The following is a 23444-nucleotide window of genomic DNA, read 5'->3' as shown; positions in this document are numbered from 1 at the left end:
CCCCAGGATTAGATCTGTTCGCCAGTGTGCCCGCTTCTGGTGGTGCCTTGCTGCCATTGCTTCTGCTCCTGGACTTGCGTTGCTCCAAGGACCACAATGTCCTCTTCAGGACACAGCCTTCCGGCTGTGTCATACTTGATTCTCCCCGCTTCCAGGGGAACTGCAGTCCACTGTCCAGCCACTCCCTTCAGTGGCAAGCACAGTCTACTGTTTAGCCACTTCCCCAATGGTGAGGAGTGGTGGGGGGGACGATGACCACTTGCTGCGTCCCCTCCAACCGCTCAGTCTATTTCCCTGGGCCACTTCCCCGTGGCCCTAGCACCTTCTTCACCCTTACCTCAGGGCTTCAGCATGCCAGTCTTAGCAGCTAGCCAGGAACTTGCTCTCACTCCCCTGATCCTGCCCAGCATTGCTTTGTCCCAGGTGCTAGCTTTCTTCCACCTGCAAGGCAGCCAGTCCTCTCTCCTCAAACTTCAGGGAGCAACTCAAGTTGCTGTGCTCTGCAGCCCTTCGTATACGGGCCAGCCCAGCCCTGATTGGCTGCTCCTTGCAGCCCCTCTCTAATTGGATGCCTCCTGCGTAGCCTTCATAGGGCTCTATTAACTCCTTATGGGCCAGTGTGGGGCATACACCCCATCACACAAGCACTGAAGGCTTCATGCCCAGATATATTGCATTGCTGTAGTCCAGCCAATAGATGATGAAGGCATGAAATAACTGAGGTCAGGTCATTGTCTTCCAGGATGTGATGGAGTCTCCGAGCCAACTGGAGCTAACAGAAAGCATTACTCATGGATGCTGCTAGGAATCCAGGAGCATTTCTAGACTATGGAATAAATTAGCTAATTGTGAGTGTGTATCTTCAACCAATGGAGACAGCACCAGCATTGCAAGTTCTTCAGGATACTTCCCTCTGCCCACCAGCATCACCTCTGTCTTGCTTGGGTTCAGATTCAGCTAGCTGTTCTTTATTCATGAGCTGATTTAATCCAGGTACTGGGACGTCTCAGTGAGGGTGCTGTGGTCATATGTGGTGATGGGTAGGTAGAGATAGTGTGTCGTGCATATTTCTGGCACTTCAGTCCATGTCATCTGACCAGTTCAACTAGTGACTTCAAGTAGATGTTGAAAAGGACCAAGTGATAGTTCTAATAGTGGAGATGCAATTTCCCATCACTGACCCCTGGGTTCGTCCCTCCAGGCAGGACGTATATCATTTTAGCGCATTCTCCTGGATCCCTGCCACCTCTTTCAGGCAAGACAGCCGTATCTCATGGTTAACAGTGCTGAATGCTGTAGAGAGGCATGGAAGTATGAGAATGGATTTCTGTCCTTTTTCCATTCACAGGAGGAAATCATCCATCAGTGCAACTAAGGCAGTTTCATTTCCATGTATTAGCCTGCATCCAGACTGTGCCAGGTCTAAGATTAGCTTCAATTAAGATGGGCTTGTAATTGGACATTGGCTAGCTTGTCCTGACATTCCTATGCACTCCCCTCCCACCCACTGTACGACATTGACGGGAAAAAACTGTAGAACTCTATACGCATAAGAATTAGAAACAGAGATGGGCTCAAGCTACAAGATTTAGACATGTTTCATATCTGATTTTGAACTCCCCAAAACTCAGGGTTGTTTGGACCTGGTGTTTTGGTTTGAGGAACTGTGGTCATCACTAGTTTCCTCCTACCCTCAATTGTTGCTGTTTCCTGGAACTAAGAAAAAAAATGGACAGGACCTTAGATAACAGAGTAACACACTTGGTTACCTATCCACGTTACTAGATCAGAGTCTGCTTTTCTACAGAATTCCTGGTCTGGACATGTGCATGCTAATGGCATTGCAAATTCCCATTTTACAATCACATTGAGAAAGAGAAATGTTTCCCATTTTCTAGCCCCCACCCACTTGCCCAGCCTGTGATGAAGGGTGTTATTCAGTTTAGCCTGAAAGATGGAGATTTAGTGGGACAATGGAATTTCACAGACTAAAAGAAAGATAGAATGGAGTGCAGGGAGAACAGAACAGGGTGGGGCAAAGAGTGCTGGCACAAATATTGAAGTTTTTAAACTGTTGCAAAACTAGGCCTTGTGGGAATAAAAGCCATCTGTGATAAAAAATATGGTTATTGGGACAATTATTTCTCATGCCTATAAAATTAGGACATCATAATGGGAAAATGATAAGTGAAGAATAATTATGACCAGTTAAGATAGAGGGAATCCGGGCATTGGTACATACACATGCACTGGGCAGTTGGCCTGGACTAACTGCTGAGCAAGATTCCTGTCCAATTTTTTTTTTTTAATTCTTTTGGAAGAAAAGAAGCAAGGTTAAGCTGCTCAGAGAAAGCAAAACAACCGGGGCCTATAAGGCTAGTACAGACTGTCACTGTCAAACTGTGTGACACAGTTTACTTTTGTTGTTTATTTGTAGCAACCAGTAGAAGGAACTGCTCTGAATTATGTTTTGTAACATTGAGCCAGAAAAGAGGGTGTCATATGAGGGGAATCTGCATGCTTCCTGGACTTTCACTTTTGATTTTCATCTAAACTAAAAACAGATTTCACATTATTTTTTAATGTATAGACTCCGGGCCAAATCCTCAGCCGGTGTAAATTAGCACAGCTCCATTAAAGCCAAGCTCCATTTACACCAGCTGAGGATCTGGCCCTCATTGTTGAGAGACAAGGAATATTTACTTTTACTGGTAAAAATCAAACCACCAGCTTCATGTACTCAGTCATCAGGTATGTGAACATTTTTCAAAAGTACAATTTACCAGTGACCCAGAGCGCCTTTTAAATAAAGAAGTGCTATTGGACCTCCATAATGTGAAAGGGAACAGTTGAAACCCCTGTCTCGGCCAGCTGTGAAACCTGTGTTTGATTTCTGAAAAACCTATAGAGAAAAAGGGTTAAAGGAGACAGTATACGAAGTAAAGGAAATAAATTGAATACACATGTGCAATCATTATTCATACTAACGTTCCCTGTATTACTTCATAACACAGCTGTATACACAAAAAAACAGTCCAGTTTGGTTTCTTCCTATTCGAGTCTTATTAATTTCTGTTTAATGAAACACAAATGTTTGTGCTCTTCATTTTGACGAATGCAGCCCAGTAGTGTATTTGTTAAGCATTAGCTAGCATGGCTGTGACCATCTAATACAAATGTCTCTAGGCCTTTCATGGCTCCTGACAGGACATCTTTTGAATATGACAGTTGCCATGGTCACCAGTAATGCCTATTTGCAAGGAAAATTGGAAGCAATGCTCATTACGTCAAAAACTACGTTGAGAGGGGGGAAAGGAGAATGTTTGCTTCTTGTGCTGACACTTAGCTGCTTGTTTTACTTGCCACCCACACACTTCCATCAAACAATATCTCTTTCAACTGCATAAGTCAAAGTTTGCATCTCCTATCATTCCAGCTGGAACAGAAATGAGCTGTGTGAAATGAATATCACCACTCACAAAATCACAGCACAGACGAACGGGACATATCTGTCACTTCATAATATAGCAACAATTAGTGATCCTGATCTTATTGTCCTACTGATTTCAAGTCACACACAGGGAACCAAATGCTGCATTATATTTTTGGCCAGTGTAAATCCAATTAACTTGTTTGAAACCAGCAAAGTTACTCTGGATTCACACTGGTGTGAAAGAGAACAGAATTTTGCCTACAATAGTATTTGTGTATGTCTATTATACTTTGGATTGAAAATTCACATGCAGAAAGTTTTAATGAGGAATACTGCACTGGTAGGCTTTGGGAGAGAGGCAATTCAAATGATTTTAGCTTGAAAAATAACTTCACAACATGCAAAGATTTCAATAAAGCCTACGGAAGCTCTGTCCCTTTTGTGATCTCACTGCATATTCTCCCCATTTGGCCAGATACTACAGGCATGTTGGCAGCAGCTCTCAAGTTGCTGAGTACCGAGGCACCTGATCCAAAGCCCATTGAGTCACCATGAGTCTTTCCATGGACTTTAATTTTAATCAGGCTGACTTTACATAAGAGATTTGTAAATGCTGAACTGGAACACAAACAGCACAGTGTTCCCAAATAAACTGCCTTAACTTCAGAGCCAGGAGACAAACTGCGGGTTGGAAAAATAAATAAATAAACCAATCACAGCCCCTTCAACTTCAAGGTGTCTTCACAGATTGGTGCTACATTCCCCAGTATTCTGCAAATTCTGATCTTTCATTAAAGAAAAATCCATTGCTATCTTTATATTGGGAAGAGACAGTCACGGAGGTGTAAATTAATGTGCCATTGCTCTATTGACCCTGGCTTGCAAAAATAAATCGGGCTCCAGCTAAACCACAGAAGAAGGAAGGTGCAGTGGAATTTTGAAAAGACCTCTTTTGGGGCTCTGCCGAGGATTTGAGTTTTAATCCAGTTTTGATCCAGTTTTGGGTGCTTGGACAACCAGCAGAATTTTCTAAGCAGAAGGTGGACACTGCCTGCTCTTTGAAAATCTGCTCTCCTCAATCTTGGCTGCCCAACCTATCAGGTTCAGAAGGATGTCCAGCCACTGAGCTATTTAAATCTTCGCTGCTACACTCTCCAGGCACTGCCGTTCTCTCTAAGCCAAATTCACTATGGATACATACTAGCACAACTCCACTGAAGTCACACTGATGTGTCACTTTACATCAGAGAATACAACCCCTTGGTTTCAAATGTTGCTGCCTTCCCGCAATCCAACGTCACTCAGGACAATTCAAACACAAGATACCTGGAGAGTATGACTTAACCCGCAAAGTCTCGCAAATGGAAAGGGGATGGGGAGAGAAACTGGTCTCTGGTTTTTAAAAATGCTATTAAAAAAGCTTTTCATTTGCTTTGCTCAAATGTAGCAGAAGTATAATGAAAAGCAGCTATGGGGCAACCTCTACAAACTCTTTCAAAAGTATGTTCACACACAGATAGATGTTTGGGCCCCCGGTTAGGGCCTCAAGTGGAGTTGGGTACCAAGGGACTGTAATTAATAGGGTTACTGAGGGCTGTTATGTACCCAAACTCTTCAGGTACTCAGCAGCACAGACATACCACAACTTGGAGACAAGAGCAGAAGCTACTTCAGTGGCAAGGCTCTAGAGGCACGAGCCCCAGTAGGTCCCATAACCATTCAGCAGATAGCTAAACTACAGAGATAATTTCACTATGCCTGGCAGATAGGGAAAGGCTGTGAAATATCTTCATTACGGCAACTTATGCAATTCCTAGCCTGGCCCCAAAGGATAGTGCAGTAGAGGGTCAGGGCTCCTCCAGCTTAGTACCTAGAAACTTGAAGGTTTCCTAGCTAGGATCAATCTGTGGCGTATCTTGTATGGGGTCTCTCTGCATTGTCCTCCTGTGCTGTGGAAACATTTCCTGCACAGCTACTGCTAGCCAACTGTTGACAGCAATTATTTTTAGCTTTTTCCTTTTAAACAACCCTTAGAAATTAAGTTTTATTATGTGCAACTCACCTTGTCCTATCATGCATCAACAGCTGGATTTAAAACCTGAACCTTCAGCACAGACCACTTGAGCTACAGGACTAATAATGTTAGCTGGTAGCAGCAAAAGGCTGTTATCCTAGATTGGAGGTGGACCACTAGGTCCAAGTTCTGGATACAGGGTGGGGAATTCAGTCTGGCTCAGCTCTCTGCCCTCCTCCCCAGGGAACTCTTGTTATGCAAACTCCTGTAGCATCCCTTAAAAGTGTGGGGGAGCGGGAGGAGAAGGATGTGTGGGGCCAGGTGCTGGTTCATGGAGAGGGACTTATAGGGGGAGCCCAGTCCAGCTCGCCTTCTCTCTGGGCCTATCTATACAGACGCTTAGTTCTCTGGAAATTGAGGTATAAATCTACCCAGTGCTAGCCTGCTACACACTAAGTGCCTGTGTGGACCCTGCTGATGTGCACTAGCAGTTCCCTGGAGAGCTTTGATATGGGAGCAGATTAAAGTGCACTTTTAGTATACAGCAGCAGGCTCCACACGCATGTTTAGTGAGTGGCAGGCTAGTGCGGGGTAGATTTACAACACAGCTCTCTGCAAACTAAGTGTTCATGTGGACAAGCCCTCTCTCTCCCCTCCTTCCCCCACCCAGAGGGGGAGAGTTCCACCAGCAGGAGGAATGGGTCACTGGGGCCATATGCCAGTTACAGGGGATGGGGAAGCCCAGCCCAAAGCTTTTCTCTCCACAGCCTGCCTCTCACCTGCAGTGCTGCTGCTCTGGCAGCCCACTGCTATTCCCAGGACCATGTAAGCTGCTGCTGCCACAGCTGCTTTGGCAGTGACGAAAGCCTTGCCTCAGAAAGTTTGTATGTTTAGTTGTTATTTTGCCCGGCTGCCAAAATTCCCCTGGGTAACAAAGGCTAGAGTTTGGAAAAGGTGTTTTTTAGTAGTTTATATCTCAGCAAAGGCTAGCGCTGGGCAAGTAACTGATTTTTTGGTTGGCTGGGTTGACCCACAAATTCCAGCAAATCAAAAAACAAGACAAAAATTTAATTTTCTTTTCTGGGCTCTTTTAATAGTAAAAGCAAAGGAAGTGAGGGCTAGATTCATTAAATGGGTGGTGGGGGAGTAACTCATTACCTTTAGTCCCATGGTTAGAGCACTCACCTGGGATGTAGCAGACCCAGTTTCAATCCCCCCTCCCTACCTGATGTGGAGCAGGGATTTAAATATGGGTGTCCACTTCTCAGGTGAATACCCCATACACTAGGCTAGAGAGCCTCTCGCTCCCTGACTAAATGACTATTCTAATATTTTATGCACAGTGGGAACAGCTTCAACAGGAGAGACTGACACAGCCTTGCCCCAGAATATCCCATAATCCAGTATCTTGGGACCTCTGCTGAGGGGTGGGAGATCCAAGTTCAAATTCCTTCTCCACATCAGGGGGGGATTGAATCCTGGTGAATGAACTAACTTCTGGGCTAAAATTTAAAAGGATGGCAGTGGCACCACCTCCTCTTCCGGCCATTTTGTGAATAGCACCTATGGTCCCCCCCAAAAAAAATTGTTTGGCTAAAACTATTCAGCGATTTGTGCCAAATTCGCAAATCGTTTTGGGCTGACCAAAATTGCCTTTTTCAGCAAATAACTACTTGGGTGAAAAATTTCACCCAGCTCTATCAAAAACTGAATAGAATTTCAAAGGATAAAGACAAGGCACTTCCCAGACCAAAAGTTATTCCCTTGCTGAACATCAAAGGTCTGCTGCAAACAATGAAAGTGTAGGGCTTTTAATAAAAAAGGGCACAATAATCCTTTATCATGGAAAATATCTGGCAACCTATACATAGAGGTTCCGCATAACACACGCACTTTATAGTATAGTATTACAGTGCAACCCTTAATTATGTGAGCCTGAGTTTTCCTAAATTTCATGTTGTCCACAATCCCATGAGGTTTATTATATAGAAAATTCCCTTCATGGACTAGATTTTCATTTGGCGTCCCCAGTGTCCCCCCATGCACACATGTAAACCCCAACTATGGCAAACACATCGCAGCATGTGCATATGCTTTAGGAGTAGCACACAAATAAATTGGCCATTCATAAAAGTACATCTGTGAAAATTGGACCCTAATAGCGCTACATTTTTCAAATGCTACCCTGGGCCTCAAGATTTCAGTAACATTTCAGATAAAGAAGTTTTGTTTCTTTGCGTGCAGTTGTGGTTTTACTCTTGATTCATATTTACATGTGCATTGAAAAACCGTCACCTCATAGTTTATATTTATGAAAAATAATAAAATCAAAATATATTTACTTTGAGTATTTGTTTTGTTTTGGGGGTTTTCCCCATCTATACAGCTGTTGTTCTCAACCCCATTCAAATGTTGGGTTCCTTTCTTTGCTCAGATATATGCACAAAACTGCCTTTGACTTCAATGGGAATTTTATGTGAGTTTCTGAGAAGAGAATCCAGCCCAAAATAATGTTCTATTACACTTATCATTAAATCAAGCCTGTGTTGCTTTCCATGTACTCTTCCACAAGCCCAGTTCTATGGCGCTATTAAATTAGAGCAAGCAATCTCCTCAAATACGGTAAGTGACTCATAGACTTTTCATCCTAATATCAGGTGTGGATATTTGGGACTGTGATATTTGAAATCTGAAAAGGGATTTCACAAGGGATTTTAAGGTTCCCAAATTTTTTTTTTTTAATTTTTGCAGACTGCATGGTTAAAATAGAATCATAGAATATCAGGGTTGGAAGGGACCTCAGGAGGTCATCTAGTCCAACCCCCTGCTCAAAGCAGGACCAATTCCCAACTAAATCATCCCAGCCAGGGCTTTGTCAAGCCGGGCCTTAAAAACCTCCAAGGAAGGAGACTCCACCACCTCCCTAGGTAACGCATTCCAGTGCTTCACCACCCTCCAAGTGAAATAGTGTTTCCTAATATCCAACCTAGACCTCCCCCACTGCAACTTGAGACCATTGCTCCTTGTTCTGTCATCTGCCACCATTGAGAACAGCCGAGTTCCATCCTCTTTGGAACCCCCCTTCAGGTAGTTGAAGGCTGCTATCAAATCCCCCCTCATTCTTCTCTTCTGGAGACTAAACAATCCCAGTTCCCTCAGCCTCTCCTCATAAGTCATGCGCTCCAGACCCCTAATCATTTTTGTTGCCCGCCGCTGGACTCTTTCCAATTTTTCCACATCCTTCTTGTAGTGTGGGGCCCAAAACTGGACACAGTACTCCAGATGAGGCCTCACCAATGTCGAATAAAGGGGAACGATCACGTCCCTCGATCTGCTGGCAATGCCCCTACTTATACAGCCCAAAATGCCGTTAGCCTTCTTGGCAACAAGAGCACACTGTTGACTCATATCCAGCTTCTCGTCCACTGTGACCCCTAGGTCCTTTTCTGCAGAACTGCTACCTAGCCATTCGGTCCCTAGTCTGTAGCTGTGCATGGGATTCTTCCGTCCTAAGTGCAGGACTCTGCACTTGTCCTTGTTGAACCTCATCAGGTTTCTTTTGGCCCAATCCTCTAATTTGTCTAGGTCCCTCTGTATCCGATCCCTACCCTCTAGTGTATCTACCACGCCTCCTAGTTTAGTGTCATCGGCAAACTTGCTGAGAGTGCAGTCCACTCCATCCTCCAGATCATTAATAAAGATATTAAACAAAACCGGCCCCAGGACCGACCCTTGGGGCACTCCGCTTGAAACTGGCTGCCAACTAGACATGGAGCCATTGATCACTACCCGTTGAGCCTGACGATCTAGCCAGCTTTCTATCCACCTTACAGTCCATTCATCCAGCCCATACTTCTTTAACTTGGCAGCAAAAATACTGTGGGAGACCGTATCAAAAGCTTTGCTCAAGTCAAGGAATAACACATCCACTGCTTTCCCCTCATCCACAGAGCCAGTTATCTCCTCATAGAAGGCAATTAGGTTAGTCAGGCACGACTTCCCCTTGGTGAATCCATGCTGACTGTTCCTGATCACTTTCCTCTCCTCTAAGTGTTTCATAATTGATTCCTTGAGGACCTGCTCCATGATTTTTCCAGGGACTGAGGTGAGGCTGACTGGCCAGTAGTTCCCCGGATCCTCCTTCTTCCCTTTTTTAAAGATGGGCACTACATTAGCCTTTTTCCAGTCATCCGGGACCTCCCCCGATTGCCATGAGTTTTCAAAAATAATGGCTAATGGCTCTGCAATCTCATCCGCCAACTCCTTTAGCACCCTCGGATGCAGCGCATCCGGCCCCATGGACTTGTGCACGTCCAGTTTTTCTAAATAGTCCCGAACCACTTCTTTCTCCACAGAGGGCTGGTCACCTTCTCCCCATATTGTGCTGCCCAGTGCAGCGGTCTGGGAGCTGACCTTGTTTGTGAAGACAGAGGCAAAAAAATCATTGAGTACATTAGCTTTTTCCACATCCTCGGTCACTAGGTTGCCTCCCTCATTCAGTAAGGGGCCCACACTTTCCTTGACTTTCTTCTTGTTGCTAACATACCTGAAGAAACCCTTCTTGTTACTCTTAACATCTCTTGCTAGCTGCAACTCCAAGTGTGATTTGGCCTTCCTGATTTCACTCCTGCATGCCTGAGCAATATTTTTATACTCCTCCCTGGTCATTTGTCCAATCTTCCACTTCTTGTAAGCTTCTTTTTTGCGTTTAAGATCAGCAAGGATTTCACAGTTTAGCCAAGCTGGTCGCCTGCCATATTTACTATTCTTTCTACACTTCGGGATGGTTTGTTCCTGCAACCGCAAAAAGGATTCTTTAAAATACAGCCAGCTCTCCTGGACCCCTTTGCCCTTCATGTTATTCTCCCAGAGTATCCTGCCCATCTGTTCCCTGAGGGAGTCAAAGTCTGCTTTTCTGAAGTCCAGGGTCTGTATTCTGCTGCTCTCCTTTCTTCCTTGTGTCAGGATCCTGAACTCAACCATCTCACGGTCACTGCCTCCCAGGTTCCCATCCACTTTTGCTTCCCCTACTAATTCTTCCTGGTTTCTGAGCAGCAGGTCAAGAAAAGCTCTGCCCCTAGTTGGTTCCTCCAGCACTTGCACCAGGAAATTGTCCCCTACACTTTCCAAAAACTTCCTGGATTGTCTGTGCACCGCTTTATTGCTCTCCCAGCAGATATCAGGGTGATTAAAGTCTCCCATGAGAACCAGGGCCTGCGATCTAGCAACTTCTGCTAGTTGCCAGAAGAAAGCCTCGTCCACCTCATCCCCCTGGTCTGGTGGTCTATAGCAGACTCCGACCACGACATCACCCTTGTTGCTCACACTTCTCAACTTTATCCAGAGACACTCAGGCTTTTCTGCAGTTTCATACCGGAGCTCTGAGCAGTCATACTCCTCTCTTACATACAACGCAACTCCCCCACCTTTTCTGCCCTGCCTGTCCTTCCTGAACAGTTTATATCCATCCATGATAGTACTCCAGTCATGTGAGTTATCCCACCAAGTCTCTGTTATTCCATTCGCATCATAGTTCTCTGACTGTGCCAGGACTTCCAGTTCTCCCTGCTTGTTTCCCAGGCTTCTTGCATTTGTGTATAGGCACTTAAGATAACTCATTGATCATCCCTCTTTCTCAGTATGAGACAGGAGTCCTCCCCTCTTGCGTTCTCCTGCTTGTGCTTCCTCCCAGGATCCCATTTCCCCACTTACCTCAGGGATTTGGTCTCCTTCCCCCGGTGAACCTAGTTTAAAGCCCTCCTCACTAGGTTAGCCAGCCTGCTGGCGAAGATGCTCTTCCCTCTCTTCGTTAGGTGGAGCCCGTCCCTGCCCAACACTCCTCCTTCTTGGAACACCATCCCATGGTCGAAGAATCCAAAGCCTTCTCTCTGACACCACCTGCGTAGCCATTCGTTGACTTCCATGATTCGACGGTCTCTACCCAGGCCTTTTCCTTGCACAGGGAGGATGGATGAGAACACCACTTGCGCCTCAAACTCCTTTATCCTTCTTCCCAGAGCCACGTAGTCTGCAGTGATCCGCTCAAGGTCATTCCTGGCAGTATCATTGGTGCCCACGTGGAGAAGCAGGAAGGGGTAGCGATCCGAGGGCTTGATGAGTCTCGGCAGTCTCTCCATCACATCGTGTATCCTAGCTCCTGGCAAGCAGCAGACCTCTCGGTTTTCCCGGTCGGGGCGGCAGATAGATGACTCAGTCCCCCTGAGGATGGGAGTCTACCATCGCAGACTGTCCAATATTTTCACATCACACAAAGATCAATCGCTTGAGTGTTATCCACTCCCTCCAGCTTTCCACTTAGGCCCTCAGTGGATCCTACATCAGAAAACATGAGAATGTATGAGAGCATAAGCTTTCGTGGGCTACAGCCCACTTCTTCGGATGCATATAGAATGGGACATATATTGAGGATATATATATACACACACATACAGAGAGCATGAACAGGTGGGAGTTGTCTTACCAACTCTGAGGGTACGTCTACACCCAGCCGCTAGTTCGGCGGCTGGGGATCGAAGTTCCGAGTTCGATTTATCGCGTCTGGTCTGGACGCGATAAATCGAACCAGGAAGTGCTCGCCGTCGACTGCGGTACTCCAGCTAGACGAGAGGAGTACCGCGGAGTCGACGGGAAGCCTGCCTGCCGCGTGTGGACCGCGTCTGAACCGCGGTAAGTTCGAAGTAAGGTATGTCGAATTCAGCTACGTTATTCACGTAGCTGAATTTGCGTACCTTACTTCGACTTGGGGGGCAAGTGTAGACCAAGCCTGAGAGGCCAATTAAGTAAGAGAAAAAAACTTTTGAAGTGGTAATCAAGATAGCCCAGTACAGACAGTTTGATAAGAAATGTGAGAATACTTACAAGGGGAGATAGATTCAATGTTTGTAATGGCTCAGCCATTTCCAGTCCTTATTCAAGCCTAAATTGATTGTATCTAGTTTGCATATCAATTCCAGCTCAGCAGTCTCTCATTGGAGTCTGTTTTTGAAACTTTTCTGTTGTAAAATAGCCACCCGCAGGTCTGTCATTGAATGACCAGACAGGTTAAAGTGTTCTTCCACTGGTTTTTGAGTATTATGATTCCTGATGTCAGATTTGTGTCCATTAATTCTTTTGCGTAGAGACTGCCCGGTTTGGCCAATGTACATGGCAGAGGGGCATTGCTGGCACATGATGGCATATATCACATTGGTAGATGTGCAGGTGAATGAGCCCATCAGGGGCTCGTTCACCTGCACATCTACCAATGTGATATATGCCATCATGTGATATATCATGTGATGTATGCCATCATGTCCAGCAATGTGATCATATATGCCATCATGTGATATATGCCATCATGTGCCAGCAATGCCCCTCTGCCATGTACATTGGCCAAACCGGACAGTCTCTACGCAAAAGTCTCCTGCTAGTACATCCCAGAATGATGTTCACTTTTTTTGCAACAGTGTTACACTGTTGACTCATATTTAGCTTGTGGTCCTCTATGACCCTCAGATCCCTTTCTGCAGTACTCCATCCTAGGCAGTCATTTCCCACTTTGTATGTGTGCAATTGATTGTACCTTCCTAAATAGACATACCCTTAATCTGATATCTCCCAGAGTCTCCATATGTTGAAGAATAAGCCCTGTCCTAAATCTCATCAGGGTAGAAATTCTTGCATCCAGGCAGTCAACACAACTGTTTATCAGCTGTTATGTGACAACCAGATTTTGAAAGAGAGATGTTCCTTTGTTCTCCTAGACAAGCCTTCAGGGCATTTTTTGTTTCTTCTCCTGTTTCTAATACTTTGTGGTGCTGTACTAAGTATAGCAGCAATTCAAAATATCACTTCTAGCACAAATAACCACAGGTGCCCATATTCCACCAGACTGGCATACAGATATCTAAATATATACATGCATTTCTCCCCAGGGTCCAAGCTTCCACACTATGGTCTCTTGAAAATCCCAACCAAAGGTATCTAAAGGACCTAAATGCTTAACTCCCATTTAATTTAAAAGGAGACTGGTTGCCTAACTCCCTTCAGCTCCTTTGAAAGTCCCAACTTATATCCCTAACTCAAAACTATCCCCAGATACTAGGCAGGGGCTGCTCAACAAAGGCACTTCAACATATCCTCTCTCTGGGCAAAATTCTCCTCTCCTTTACATTGTGGATCCTTATTATATATAGTCTGTACTCTGGAGCTTCCAGCAACATCAGAAGTGCAGAATATTCACTACAGCTTCAGCCCTGAGAATCAGAGAGAAGAATTTTCTCCTATTTATTGAAAATGGCAACATTCCTATCATTAGAGTGAAGTGAAAAAATTACTTTTATGAATATAGCTCCCTTTGCAGATTGTCTGAGAGCAGATTTCCTCATTATTTGAGTGTGTTTGACTGTGTGTACTTGATATTAAACGTTCAAGTTGATTTGGTCAGTTCTTATTGGGCTCATAAGTCACATGTTTCCTGACTGTGAGCAAAACTCTTAGGATCAGCAGCAGAGTTTGAAAAATCCACTGTAGATCTGAATCTGTCAGAGAGAAGTAGCAATTTAGGGTGAGGGAAAAGCTAAACAGTTTCTAAAGAAGTTTAGAAGAATATAAATCTTTCCCCTTTCTGGGTTTATGGGCCTTGCACTCAGTAGCATTCCCATAAACATTAGGCTACAAGGTGCAGAGTTTACATTTACATTTCCTCTCCTCACTGTCACAGTAACCGAATGCATATGCACAGCTCTAATTGTGAAGGATGTGGTCACATTCTTGTATGGTTTATTTGTCTTTGTGCCAGGGCTGTGGAAATGTGTTCTTGCTACCCAGGCCTCTTGTTCTCTAAAGCATTGTCCCTTTACAACAAAATAACTGCCTGGTGATGATTAGCAGCAACAAGAAGAAGAAAAAAGAAGAGAAATAATCATAGCAGCTAAAGATGGAGGAATTTATCTGCCAGACTGACTGGCAGGTCTATACCACAGGCAGATGCAAGAGGCACTTACCAGTCTATTTTACCCATTTTGACTGGGATAAGGTGGCCATCACAGAACGGGGGCCATTTTTCGAGTCCAGACAATATGGCACATGTTGTCCAGCTATAGGCTGATGAAGACATCAGTGTACTATTACTTGGGGAGGAACTGTTCATTTAGGGATGACGCATCTCTGGGTTTTTTATTCTGCGCCAAGTGGCTGAATTGCTTTAGGAGAACTTTTCTCCTGACATGCCCTTGGAATAAGTCCCTTATTGGGCTTACCACACTCCAACTGCATCCCTCTCTTTCAACTCCTGCATAGTTGAGTAGAATCATACTTCTTTTGCACAACCAGTGAATTCAAGATTGATGCAATTGGGAATATTCTGGCACTTAAACCCATTTTCTGACCTACAGACAATTTACAACAGCATATAGATCATTAATTTAATTCAGAGAGTGGTCCTACCTCTTACCTCTGCTGTGTAAATGTGACTGCTGCCTCAGTTTCCCCACTAATTAGGTAGTTTAGCACTCTGACCAAACCGAAGATTTCATTCCATCAGGATAAGAAACAGACAAACAAACAGGTGTTCTTCACTCAGCTCTTCACCCTTTCTGAGCCACCAGTCCTCTACTGATGGTCTGTACCATCCCTCAGCCTGTCACCCAGACCCTCTGTTTGGAAATCATCCTACTCCCACTTGATGCAGAGGAGTGTGAAAGGGGCTTCTGTCTTCCAGTCTCTCTCAGGGTCACCACCCCTCTTTCAGGAGTCTGCAGACCTCTCCCTGCCTCTGGACTCACCACTCCTGGTTCTCCCTTAGAGCCCACATCCACTCTTGTTCTATAAACTCCAGCCCTGGGGGGTCTAAACGATGAAGCTCCTATCCAGTCCATCCCCAAACTATCCCCACTTCACTTCTCCTCAGTGCTACTGCCTGTGCTCAATCATTCCTCATGGGACTCAAGTGTCAGAAAATGCCAGAAGTAAGGTTCCAGTGCAACCTAATTCCAAGTCCTGACACACATGCATTGTGATACAGTCTTTAATTTCATAATCACAATTATTTTTTTCCACAGGATCCAATCTAATTTCACAAAGGGAAGAAACTAAAAACTAAATAGAACAATGCTAATAAAACAAGCAAATCAAATAAAAAATTCCCAAAGGCAATTGTTGTATGTGAAACTCAATTAACCAAAACTCCTTGATATGAGAGTCAGGGTCACCCCAGATGTTTATAAACCAAGCTGAAAATTCCATTAAATACATGAAACGTCAACTATCTGAACTTAAGGCCTGTTTTTAAAAAATATACATTATTCACTACTTATTGTAATATTGCTGTATATAATGCCTCTTATTTAAGGATCTCAAAATGATTTATAAACATTACTCTAATTTGACAACATCTCTGAGAGTAATTATTCCCATTTTAATGATGATTATATTTACACACAGAAATCAGAGTCAATTTTCAAAAATGTATACTGTACCTTTGTGAGCTATTATAAACTGGAAATAATAAAAAGATTTTTTTTTAAAAAAAAAGGAGAAAAGAGGCCAATTATACTTCCCTATTTTGCTTCAATTTCTGAAGGAAAAATAGCTAAATATATTTCTATTTCTTGATTTGTAAGTTCTTTATCATTGTTTTTATAAACCATATATAAGAAAAATAGGGATAAAGTTACCTAATGTTCAACTGTACATACATATTTTACACTCTATAGATACATATTAATCAACGTTGACTACAAAATTATTTATTAGTTTCCCTAGTTAAAGCACTTATTTACCAGGTTCCACAGGCTGAGAAAAGATTCCACTTTATGATGTTTGAAAGCATATAATCTTTTAAATTTGTATGTCATTAAAATTGAGTGAATCCACTGATCAACATATGAGTGACAAGAATTTACCTAAGGCTAAAAAGATAATATTAATAGCTTATTATAATCAGAATATCCATTAAATTTTGAGGTGTCTTTGGCCCTTTTTATAATAGTGTTTGCAACTGTATTTGAAATGGTTTTTCAACATGGCTGCACATCAAACCGGGCTTGTGTCTATGAATATTATGAACCATGGTCTCAATCCTGCAAACACTTGTACCAGTGCCTAACTTTGCACCTGTGAGCAGCCCATTAAGTTCAATGGAAATACTGATGTATAAAAGTTACCACATCTGTAAGAGTTTGTAGGATCAGGGATTATGCTAAGAAATTATGCTAGAACCCTGCTAAGGAGAACAGTACAGAATAGTTATTAAAAAAATCTGTCCACTAAGGAATAAAATTGTGCTAGAACTATACTACTAGCCTAAACTGTGTTTGAAAAATGATTGACAAGTATGGCTTTGCAATGTTAACCAGAACTATAAAACCCTTATTCACCTCAGGGAGGATTCCCCTAGGGCAGGAACTGAGGAAAACAGCTGTAAAGCCGTCTCCTGAGGACCCCCTATCAAACCTTGTGGGTGGGACCACTGCACTGCTGAGATCCTGGGCTGCCCTAAATTAGACTGGGCCTCATGGCTGTTTAAGTTATGTCTGGGGCCTCACCAGCCGCTGGAACAGTCCTGGATCAGAAGGGCACAAGTGTTCCTTTTCTAAACGTCCCAGTTGAAACATTTATCCTCCTTATGTGAAGTTCTTACAACCATGGCTGGTAGATGGCAGTTACACCTCAAGCAGTACAACGGCGTAACATTGTTCACAAACTACTAGCAGACACTTACTTTTATTAACGTCTTTTTCCCCCCAAGTGCACAAGGCGTGATAATGAAGGATAATTCCCAAGAGGTACACATGGATCAAAAACCAGGGGGAAGTGGGGGGAAATTACAGTACATTTAGGCTGAGTTGCAGGAAAACCTATGTACTTACTGATAAAAATAAATGCTCCAAACAAGTTCCCCAATAGGCCAGTGAATGAGTTAAGCCTGCCTAGGGCCTGATTTAACTTGTGCTCTGGCCAGCAAGGATTTTATATGAGCACTTACCACAGCAACCATAGCAACTGCAACAATACATATAGTATATATGCTACCTCTGAGATACGGCACCGCCTTCTCAGAGACACACTAACGAATGTAGGATGTGGATTCTTGCACTCTGCAAGGAGGAAAAAGTTATTCAGAAAGCAGGCATATTGCTCTCTTTTAACGAGATTGTCAGCATGGCCAACTCTCATGATTTTATCGTTGAGTTTTGTAATATCTGGTGTTTTTCTTTAAAGCTACTGCTAACGCTGGATAAAATCTACCCCTTTGCAGAGGGCCTGCCTTTAAGTCCAACTTCAAACCATTTTGGAATGCTAATGAGACTTCATCGATACGCAGGCCTTCTGCACCGGGGAGGATTTCACCCACTGTGTGTGTGTGGTGGGAGGAATTCACAGAACGGAAACAAACAAAAAATAGCACAAAACAAAGGAAGATCCTATTGATTATGGAAATGGTCATGTCTCCACTGGAGAGAAGGAGAACAGAAAAGGATTTTTAAAACATCTCAGATCTTTTTTCCAGCCACAAGTGATCTATTTCTAAATAAAATTCTTACTTTTCATTTTCAGAAGTATTGCTTAGATGACTACAAGTTTAAAATGTGGAGTGACGGAGATGGACGGTACCTACAACCTCTCAGGAGGGGAAGGTGGAATGGGGCTTCTAGAGATTACATTTCTCTTCATAGGTGGACAAAATGTAACAGTCATTTAATTAGCAATATTTGGGGCAAATTCTGCTGCCCTACCCCTTATCCGATCTGCAGTGATGCCGGTGCAGACAGGATGAAATTCACCCCTGTGCAGTGCAAGGTCACTTATGTTCCACTAAAATGTTCAAACAGGATTTGAGTGGGTCTGAAGTATCAGATAGGGCCTGCACTAGCCCCCTGCACATGGATGGATTTCACCCATAGCATCGGTGTTTAGATATTATGGTGATGGCTGCCATAGAAAAATCTAAATTAGATAGGAAGGCAGCAAGCAGTGTAATCAGCGAGGTTCTGCTAGACAGAGGGAGTTTGCCTGGGAGCTGTCCGAGAGGAGGTACGCTAAGTGCTGCATTAGGGGGGCTGTGTTGGTGAGTATCTGAGTGTCTGTTGCTGGGACAGTTTGTCAGTTTGACCGTGTGCTTGATTGCTTGCTTGTTTGTTTGAAAAGTGTGAATTGGGAGTGCTTTGTTCCAGGTGGGCCTTGAGTGGGCCTAACTGGTATATAAGGGCAGTCAGCAGCGAACCAGCTGAGCGGCGAACAGCAGAGGCTAACAGAGGGAGTTTGCCTGGGAGCTGTCCGAGAGGAGGTACGCTAAGTGCTGCATTAGGGGGGCTGTGTTGGTGAGTATCTGAGTGTCTGTTGCTGGGACAGTTTGTCAGTTTGACCCTGTGCTTGATTGCTTGCTTGTTTGTTTGAAAAGTGTGAATTGGGAGTGCTTTGTTCCAGGTGGGCCTTGAGTGGGCCTGACTGGTATATAAGGGCAGTCAGCAGCGAACCAGCTGAGCGGCGAACAGCAGAGGCTAACAGAGGGAGTTCGCCTGGAGAGAGCTCACTGAGGCTTTCATCTGCAGGTTTCTCTGAGTAGTTCTTGCAACAGCTGAGGAAGCTCTTAAGAGGAAGGTGATATGGAAGGTGAGCGATCAGCTGTTGTAACCTGCACAGGTTGTGCCAAGTTTGTCTTTCTTCCACAGGACAGAAGCGACTTTGTCTGTACAAAGTGCAAGCTGGTCTCCATATTGGAAGAGAAGGTTCGAGGTCTGGAGAAACGAGTATCGACTCTGCGTTGCATAAGGGAAAATGAAGATTTCCTGGACAGACATCAGGAGATGCTTCTACGGCCACAATGTTCTGAAGATTCAGAGCAGGCGCAGCAGGGACAGAGGGATGATGAAGAAGTTTGGCAGCATGTGACCTCCAGACGGAGAAAGAGGAGCGGCCATGTACCAGCAATGGAGATACAGGTGAGCAATCGTTTCCATGTTCTCTCTACAGGTACTAATGCGGAGAGTGGAGTAGATGACCCATCTGAGGGAAGGGAGCAGAAGGAGACTCCACCGATTGGAAGGCAAAAGATGCACTGTCCTAGGGATGGGGGTTCCACGACCACCACTCCCAAGAGGAGGAGGAGGGTGGTGGTGGTCGGGGACTCCCTCCTCAGGGGGACTGAGTCATCTATCTGCCGCCCCGACCGGGAAAACCGAGAGGTCTGCTGCTTGCCAGGAGCTAGGATACACGATGTGATGGAGAGACTGCCGAGACTCATCAAGCCCTCGGATCGCTACCCCTTCCTGCTTCTCCACGTGGGCACCAATGATACTGCCAAGAATGACCTTGAGCGGATCACTGCAGACTACGTGGCTCTGGGAAGAAGGATAAAGGAGTTTGAGGCGCAAGTGGTGTTCTCGTCCATCCTCCCTGTGCAAGGAAAAGGCCTGGGTAGAGACCGTCGAATCGTGGAAGTCAACGAATGGCTACGCAGGTGGTGTCGGAGAGAAGGCTTTGGATTCTTCGACCATGGGATGGTGTTCCAAGAAGGAGGAGTGCTGGGCAGGGACGGGCTCCACCTAAGGAAGAGAGGGAAGAGCATCTTCGCCAGCAGGCTGGCTAACCTAGTGAGGAGGGCTTTAAACTAGGTTCACCGGGGGAAGGAGACCAAAGCCCTGAGGTAAGTGGGGAAATGGGATCCTGGGAGGAAGCACAAGCAGGAGAGCGCAAGAGGGGAGGACTCCTGTATCATACTGAGAAAGAGGGACGATCAGTGAGTTATCTTAAGTGCCTATACACAAATGCAAGAAGCCTGGGAAACAAGCAGGGAGAACTGGAAGTCCTGGCACAGTCAGGGAACTATGATGCGATTGGAATAACAGAGACTTGGTGGGATAACTCACATGACTGGAGTACTATCATGGATGGATATAAACTGTTCAGGAAGGACAGGCAGGGCAGAAAAGGTGGGGGAGTTGCGTTGTATGTAAGAGAGGAGTATGACTGCTCAGAGCTCCGGTATGAAACTGCAGAAAAACCTGAGTGTCTCTGGATAAAGTTGAGAAGTGTGAGCAACAAGGGTGATGTCGTGGTCGGAGTCTGCTATAGACCACCAGACCAGGGGGATGAGGTGGACGAGGCTTTCTTCTGGCAACTAGCAGAAGTTGCTAGATCGCAGGCCCTGGTTCTCATGGGAGACTTTAATCACCCTGATATCTGCTGGGAGAGCAATAAAGCGGTGCACAGACAATCCAGGAAGTTTTTGGAAAGTGTAGGGGACAATTTCCTGGGGCAAGTGCTGGAGGAACCAACTAGGGGCAGAGCTTTTCTTGACCTGCTGCTCACAAACAGGGAAGAATTAGTAGGGGAAGCAAAAGTGGATGGGAACCTGGGAGGCAGTGACCATGAGATGGTTGAGTTCAGGATCCTGACACAAGGAAGAAAGGAGAGCAGCAAAATACAGACCCTGGACTTCAGAAAAGCAGACTTTGACTCCCTCAGGGAACAGATGGGCAGGATCCCCTGGGAGAATAACATGAAGGGCAAAGGGGTCCAGGAGAGCTGGCTGTATTTTAAAGAATCCTTATTGCGGTTGCAGGAACAAACCATCCCGATGTGTAGAAAGAATAGTAAATATGGCAGGCGACCAGCTTGGCTAAACTGTGAAATCCTTGCTGATCTTAAACGCAAAGAAGAAGCTTACAAGAAGTGGAAGATTGGACAAATGACCAGGGAGGAGTATAAAAATATTGCTCAGGCATGCAGGAGTGAAATCAGGAAGGCCAAATCACACTTGGAGTTGCAGCTAGCAAGAGATGTTAAGAGTAACAAGAAGGGTTTCTTCAGGTATGTTAGCAACAAGAAGAAAGTCAAGGAAAGTGTGGGCCCCTTACTGAATGAGGGAGGCAACCTAGTGACCGAGGATGTGGAAAAAGCTAATGTACTCAATGATTTTTTTGCCTCTGTCTTCACAAACAAGGTCAGCTCCCAGACCGCTGCACTGGGCAGCACAATATGGGGAGAAGGTGACCAGCCCTCTGTGGAGAAAGAAGTGGTTCGGGACTATTTAGAAAAACTGGACGTGCACAAGTCCATGGGGCCGGATGCGCTGCATCCGAGGGTGCTAAAGGAGTTGGCGGATGAGATTGTAGAGCCATTAGCCATTATTTTTGAAAACTCATGGCGATCGGGGGAGGTCCCGGATGACTGGAAAAAGGCTAATGTAGTGCCCATCTTTAAAAAAGGGAAGAAGGAGGATCTGGGGAACTACAGGCCAGTCAGCCTCACCTCAGTCCCTGGAAAAATCATGGAGCAGGTCCTCAAGGAATCAATTATGAAACACTTAGAGGAGAGGAAAGTGATCAGGAACAGTCAGCATGGATTCACCAAGGGGAAGTCGTGCCTGACTAACCTAATTGCCTTCTATGAGGAGATAACTGGCTCTGTGGATGAGGGGAAAGTAGTGGATGTGTTATTCCTTGACTTGAGCAAAGCTTTTGATACGGTCTCCCACAGTATTTTTGCTGCCAAGTTAAAGAAGTATGGGCTGGATGAATGGACTGTAAGGTGGATAGAAAGCTGGCTAGATCGTCGGGCTCAACGGGTAGTGATCAATGGCTCCATGTCTAGTTGGCAGCCAGTTTCAAGCGGAGTGCCCCAAGGGTCGGTCCTGGGGCCGGTTTTGTTTAATATCTTTATTAATGATCTGGAGGATGGTGTGGACTGCACTCTCAGCAAGTTTGCCGATGACACTAAACTGGGAGGCGTGGTAGATACACTAGAGGGTAGGGATCGGATACAGAGGGACCTAGACAAATTAGAGGATTGGGCCAAAAGAAACCTGATGAGGTTCAACAAGGACAAGTGCAGAGTCCTGCACTTAGGACGGAAGAATCCCATGCACAGCTACAGACTAGGGACCGAATGGCTAGGTAGCAGTTCTGCAGAAAAGGACCTAGGGGTCACAGTGGACGAGAAGCTGGATATGAGTCAACAGTGTGCTCTTGTTGCCAAGAAGGCTAACGGCATTTTGGGCTGTATAAGTAGGGGCATTGCCAGCAGATCGAGGGACGTGATCGTTCCCCTTTATTCGACATTGGTGAGGCCTCATCTGGAGTACTGTGTCCAGTTTTGGGCCCCACACTACAAGAAGGATGTGGAAAAATTGGAAAGAGTCCAGCGGCGGGCAACAAAAATGATTAGGGGTCTGGAGCGCATGACTTATGAGGAGAGGCTGAGGGAACTGGGATTGTTTAGTCTCCAGAAGAGAAGAATGAGGGGGGATTTGATAGCAGCCTTCAACTACCTGAAGGGGGGTTCCAAAGAGGATGGAACTCGGCTGTTCTCAATGGTGGCAGATGACAGAACAAGGAGCAATGGTTTCAAGTTGCAGTGGGGGAGGTCTAGGTTGGATATTAGGAAACACTATTTCACTTGGAGGGTGGTGAAGCACTGGAATGCGTTACCTAGGGAGGTGGTGGAGTCTCCTTCCTTGGAGGTTTTTAAGGCCCGGCTTGACAAAGCCCTGGCTGGGATGATTTAGTTGGGAATTGGTCCTGCTTTGAGCAGGGGGTTGGACTAGATGACCTCCTGAGGTCCCTTCCAACCCTGATATTCTATGATTCTATGATTACTAATGTAAACACTAGGAAGGGTTATGAGCTTCAAAGGACTATTGGAAATGATGTGCCAGTCAAGAATGAACTTTCAAAGTTAAGTGGGCTTCCCGGGAAAGCTCTAGGGGGAGGGATATGCAAATTGACCCCCTCCGGTTATGCAAGGCCTTAGCCTTCTAAAGCGTCCCGCTGAGGAGGGGACCTTTGTCTGCTGATCGCCTGTGACATGAGGACAAGATCAGAGGCCCAGACGATATACAGGAGTGACTCACAGATTCAGGGGATGCTTGTTTGGAGCCAAGGAAGTTATGAACTTGTAACCACAGAAAAAACCTCTGGGTGGCGTTTGAAGGACTGATCACTATCAGAGCCCTTTGGAGGTAGGGTGATCTTTGATAAGTTTATTAGCACTCGT

Source organism: Emys orbicularis, chromosome 1 (assembly GCF_028017835.1).
Source record: "Emys orbicularis isolate rEmyOrb1 chromosome 1, rEmyOrb1.hap1, whole genome shotgun sequence".
Lineage (NCBI taxonomy): Eukaryota > Metazoa > Chordata > Testudines > Emydidae > Emys > Emys orbicularis.
The sequence above is the reverse complement of the archived record's forward strand: the minus strand, read 5'-3'. Positions refer to the sequence as shown.